The following is a 6,000-nucleotide window of genomic DNA, read 5'->3' as shown; positions in this document are numbered from 1 at the left end:
TTAGGATTTGTCCCTCTTGCCATTTCACATTAAGAATGTGATTAACATATAATAATACATTATATGTTAAAAAAAGAGAAGATAGTAGGAAGGGAAGAATGAAGGGGGGGAAATCGGAGAGGGAGACTAACCATGAGAGATGATGGACTCTGAGAAACAAACTGAGGGTTCTAGAGGGGAGGGGGGAGGGGGGAGGGGTTAACCTGGTGATGGGTATTAAAGAGGGCACGTTCTGCTTGGAACACTGGGTGTTTATGCAAACAATGAATCATGGAACACTACTTCACAAACTAATGATGTAATACATGGTGATTAACATAACAATAAAAAGAATATGATTAAAATCTAAAGGAGAACAAGGGGCAACTTTGAATGGAAAGCTAACTCCCAATGTGAAATGTCCTGTATTCCCTGGATTGACAGGAAGGGAACAAGGGCAAAGAGAGACACTAGAAATAGTCACCTAGAACTTGGTTAACAAAGCAGATGGTACTTTTGTAAACTGAATGGCTGTGGCCCTGCTGCCTCAGGCCATTGTGTGTTGATGACAGATTCACTGTTAAGTCTTCAACATAGGCAACTGTGCCAAGAGGTACTTGTTCAGATACTCAGCTGTAAAAAGTAAGTAAATAATATCCTCCAAGTTGCAATTTATGTTCCTAACTAATAGTTTGAAACTGGCCTACTCTTTGGGAAACTTAAGGCATATTCCCTTAAAACAACACTCTTGTCTTTCGTTAACAGCATCTTTGAAAAGCACGTATATCTTAAAGTGATATTTACAACAAGAATAATTTGCTAGGAGACAGGGTTATTATAAGAGTAGAACTAAGAAAATATAGCATCATGAATGTTGGTTCTGAGAACTTTATAATGAGGTTTTAGTGCAGACTGAAAAATAAAAGGGAGATATAAATTATGGAATGTTCACTAATATTTTTACCTGGTGGTTAATTTACATACTTTTTATAGCAACCTATTATTTTGCTCATATTTTTGCATTGATCAGTGGGTTCCTCTAGCCAATAGTTTTAAAAAATTGAATTGCAATGATTGAAACATATGGAAGCATTTCTATTCTGGAAAAAGAGTTACTTGTTTGCCATTATAATGACATACAGAACACCTAAATGTCTATCCTTGGCATAATTTTGGTTTCTGTAGGGTACACAGGCATATTAGCATTGTGGCTTAGTCCTTTGGAATCAATGACTTTGGGGCTTGGGTAGGGTTTTGTCACTAATTTATCTGGGAACTTCTGGTTTTAATTGGAACTTCTTTCTGGAGAAAGTTTTAATCAATCTAGCAAATAGAATCACAAATAGGAAGGGACTTCAAGAGATCATTTATTCCCTTCCATGTCTTCAGGCAGTGAAAACAACTAACTCTTTAATAACATCAAGGTCTACTTACCTAGCCAAAAGTAAATGGAGACTGTATAATTCTCCAGTGAATTTTGGTTGACATTACAGATAATGTAGGTGTTTTTAGGGGAATAATTTCATTTTTGCCTGCATGATCCATCTTAAATTAACATAACTTTCTGTAGTACTCTATGTTGAGGTAATTCGGAAAGAATGGTTATGTGATTCGAGGTTCTTTGAGAAATATAAAATATCAACAATATATACCCTTTTCTCCTTTTTCCCTTTAGAATTGAGTCCTCCTGTGTTCACACTTGGACTCTATGATCTTCCCAGTGGGAATGGCTGAGTTTATGATAACAGTGGTAACTGACATTGCATTCTCTCTCTCTCTCTCATTAATAGTAACCTCTCCACCCCCTGAAAATCTTTCCTCCTTACAAACACCCTCCCGCCCATTTGGGTTGTCACCTATTTTCAGAAGTCTTACTAAGATTTTTTATTTTTTATTTTTTGAAAGTAGGCTCCACACTCAGTGTGGAGCCCAACACCGGGCTTGAAATCACAATCCAGATCTGAGCTGAGATCCCGAGTTGTCCCTTAACCGACTGAGCCACCCAGGCACCCCCCTCCCCACTCACATAGGATGTTCTTTAAATGGATTTACCAAAAATATCTTCTGCAAAGTTCTCTCCCCAAGCACTGGAGATGCTTTGCCACACACCATCATCAAGAATAAACAAGATGTCTACAACTTCAATATTGCACATTTGGAGAGAAAGCCTCGCTCCTCTTGTGTGATGTTCCTATAGGTGTAGGCGGGCAGGATTTCGAACGTGCTACAGAGTTTTAGTGCCATAGTTTTCTCAGTTTTTACATAGTTTCCTTGCTTTACAAAAGAAGTACTTAGAAGGCAGATCCGAGGAACAAAATCATGCTTTCAGAATCTTCCTACTGTTAATAGTTGAAGATGCATGAGTAGTTTAGGATCATGGTGCCTGGATTCATTTCTCCTCAGGATGAGTTCTTCTGAGTCTTCCTGAAGACAGACTTCTAGAGAAATCCTTTCCCTATTTTGCAGACTGACCCCCATATATCCACGTACCACTTAGATGCATGCTGGGACCTCCTCCACGCTCTGTTTGCATTGCTATTTATTACATGACCTCCTGAGTTTTATGAATTTGGTAGCAAATTAAGTTTTCCTTTATAATTTCTTTAATAGCTCAAGGCTTCAGTTATTTTACTTATCTGGATTGGAGTGTAGAAAAGAGCATCTATGTGTGTTTCACATCATCTTTTTATTTGGAAGTTATACGTATTTAAGGAGCTTGTGATTTTACTCACACCTTTAGATCTCTTTATTTCTCCCTTATGATGTGACTGTAAGATGGGAGACATGGTTTTCTAAATCATTCCAATTGTAACAAACCAGACCTCACACTTTCTTTTCTGTGAAACTCACAAAATTTGCTCTTTTGGAGAATTTCCATGTGGGAGGAATAGATAAAAGTTTATACCTGGAGAAGCTTAGCAGTTCTAGCAGAACTCTATCGAAGCTGTGATGTTTCTTTCCATGTGCTATTCTCGGTTGAAGCGTTTAGTTTATTTGTCCTAACATGCTGTTTGCATTACTTAAAAATTACTTTGACTTCATTGATATCAAAGTAGAGAGAAAATGGGATTTACGTAATTTGTCTAAGTGCCCAGTAAGGCTGTCACATGGCAGAGCGAGCTATCCATTCACCAGGATCTGACATTTTTGTGGACAGAAGGTGGTGCTGTTGATTAGGAACAATACACAGCCCCACATTTTTCTATAAACTCCTGATCAAGTTCTCATTGCAGTAAAGTGTCTACTGAAGAGAAAAAAAATAAAATCACAGTCAGCTGGAACTTATCCTGGCATTTGACATCAGTAACTTCTCTGCTTGGAATCGACCCAAAGAATGCCCCAACCGTGTTATTCTTACTATTTTATGTAAATCTTGGAAGCTGTGCGAAAAAAAAAAAGTTCTCAAATATAGGACATGTTGTTTCCCTTCATGCAGTGAGGCTTAACATTATGTGCAAGACTTTAAAACATCTAAGGGCCTGGATGACTCACTAGCTACAAGAAAAAGACAGACATTTAAAACCCATGCAACATTGTTGCATTTGAACATGAATATTTCAGGAACACAGACTACTGAAAAAAAGCATTTTTGACTCTAGTTTGTTCACAACATACATACTTCTCTGGTATGGTCATCAAGCAAGTTCAGGTGCTGGGAAAGCAGCCTTGTGGTCATCTCCCAAGCCCCCTGGCTGTGGTTCTGGGGAAGGATCACAAGTACCAGATGTAGGCATAGGCTTTCCCGGGAAGAATGGGAAAGACCCAGGGGAGAGCAGAATCACCTAGAATCATCTGCAATACCATGGAAACAGGTCAATATTGCAAAATAGCTTTAAAGTTTAAAAATAAGGTGCAGGGCAAAAAGTCAAATCAAAAGAACCGTGGCCTGACTAAACACTTAGGCAGCAAAGAGCCAAGGTACATAAGGGCTTGTTTTATATAGTTGCGCAGAGAGACGTCCAGACCCCTCTTACTAGCATATTGGTTAACACCAAATTGGGAGAATTGTGTTTAGCTCAAAAGATCTGTTTATGTCTTGAGATATATGGTGACATCCTTTGGAGGAAGCTCAGACAAGAAGAGAATCTTAATTAGCAATAATTGTAAGCTTGAATCTTTCCACTGAGCTGAGAATATCTTTGCTCTCTTGTTTGAAAAATCCCCAACATTGCTTCTTAAGTTTTCTTTCTCCAGGGGTTGTAGGTGACTCTTTTTATCTCATTCTGGTGGGAAGAACCAGCCTAAAGATCTGTGGTGGGAGGCAACGTAATATACGGATTTGAAAACAGACTCTGAAACCGGGTTGTCTGTATTTTCTTTTATTTTGTATTATTTATTTATTTATTTATTTGATTGTCTGTATTTTAATCCAGTTCCACCATTTGCTGGCTTCTTTTCTGTGTCTTGAGTTCTCATCTGGGGATACTGAGAGTACCTAGCTCATAGGGTTGTATGGAATCAATGAGTTTATACAGGTAAAGCATGATGAAAATTCTCCGGTACTTGCTATTATTATTCCTGTTCCCTTAGGGAAGGCTAGGAAAGGATGCGAAGATCAGAAGCTTTACCAGTGAGTGTGCTTTCTTTCAGATGAAACCCATCCTCTATGCCAGGTCATGATCCCTTTTTGAAATATGCCCTGGGACTTCCAGCATCACTGGTGCTTTAGGCTTCACTGTGTAAACATATAGACAGAAGGAACAAAGATGTCAATGATGGCCATAATTTAACACTTGACAGCCGGAGACAAGGAGCCTGTAAACTGAATACTTAATAAGTCTCTAAATGACTTTCTGAACAGAAATACTTTTAGAAGGGCGCCTGGGTGGCTCAGTCAGTTAAGCTTCTGCCTTCAGCTGAGGTCCTGATCCCAGGGTTCTGGGATCGAGTCCCGTGTTGGGCTCCCTGCCCAGCAGGGAGTCTGCTTTTCCCTCTCCCTCTGTCTCTTTCCCCAGCTTGTGCTCTCTCTCTCTCACTCTCTTTCTCTCTCTCAAATAAATAAATGAAATCTTAAAAAAGAAAAAGAAATAATTTTAGAAGGAAAAAAAGAAATGTTTGGTATAGTTGTACTGAGATCATCACATACTTGTGGACATACATATGTGATCTTAAATATGAAGACAAAAACAAAAACAAAAGGATGTGTTTAGGAATACTTTGGTTACTAAAGATCCTTTTCAGTGAGGTGGTGAATCTGATACTCTTCCATCAGAATTCCCCCAGAGCAATTGTCCTTTTTCCAGAGTGCCTTAAAATACCGTCTCCAAAGAGTATCCCCTTAGACTGACATACTTTGCATTTGTATATTTATTTCTGATACCATTTTTTTTGTGCATTAGTGTTTGATGTAGGCTTTACATTTTTCTTCAATAATTTAAAAGTTTCAATTCCTTCAAATAGTTTCCAATTTTATTTTTTTTAAAGATTTATTTTATTTGAGAGAGAGAGGGAGAACATGTGTGAGTGGGGGGAGGGGCAGAGGGAGAGAAGCTCAAGCAGAGCTCCTGCTGAGATGGAGCCGGCCTTGGGGGCTCGATGCTATGACCATGAGATCATGAGTCAAAACCGAAAGCAAGAATCAAATGCTTAACTGGCTGAGCCACCCAGGTGCCCCCATACTTCCCAATTTTAGACACTTTATCCACCCTTCCCACTCTTTTTTTTCAATTGAAGTACAGTTGACACACAATGTTACATTAATTTCAGATACAACATAGTGATTTGGCAACTCTACATGTTAGGTTGTGCTCACCACAAATGTGGTATGATAACAGTGTATCATACTACAACCGTCACCATACAAACTATTCCAGTACCATTGACTATGTTCCCTATGTTGCACCTTTCAACCCTGTGACTTATTCATTCCAAAACTGGAAGACCCTACTTCCCATTCCACTACATCCATTTTATCCATCCCCTCACCGCCTCCCTCTGGCAGCCACCAGTTTCTTCTATTTATGGTGTAGACACTTGATTTTTATATGATATATATATATATATGTTAGAGTACATCATTTA

General features: G+C 38.7%; 1 long non-coding RNA gene across 1 annotated transcript in view; it reads left to right on the top strand.

Moving 5' to 3' along the window:
• The first annotated feature begins 352 nt into the window (after positions 1–352).
• LOC113912873 overlaps positions 353–6,000 on the top strand; it is a 29,247-nt gene continuing 23,599 nt past the window's right edge. The window contains exon 1 of the long non-coding RNA XR_003517022.2: positions 353–621. This is a non-coding gene — a long non-coding RNA (uncharacterized LOC113912873). The remainder of the gene's footprint in view (positions 622–6,000) is intronic.

The sequence above is a fragment of the Zalophus californianus genome, chromosome 14 (assembly GCF_009762305.2).
Source record: "Zalophus californianus isolate mZalCal1 chromosome 14, mZalCal1.pri.v2, whole genome shotgun sequence".
Classification (NCBI taxonomy): domain Eukaryota; kingdom Metazoa; phylum Chordata; class Mammalia; order Carnivora; family Otariidae; genus Zalophus; species Zalophus californianus.
This window is presented reverse-complemented; position numbering and strand designations above follow the sequence as displayed.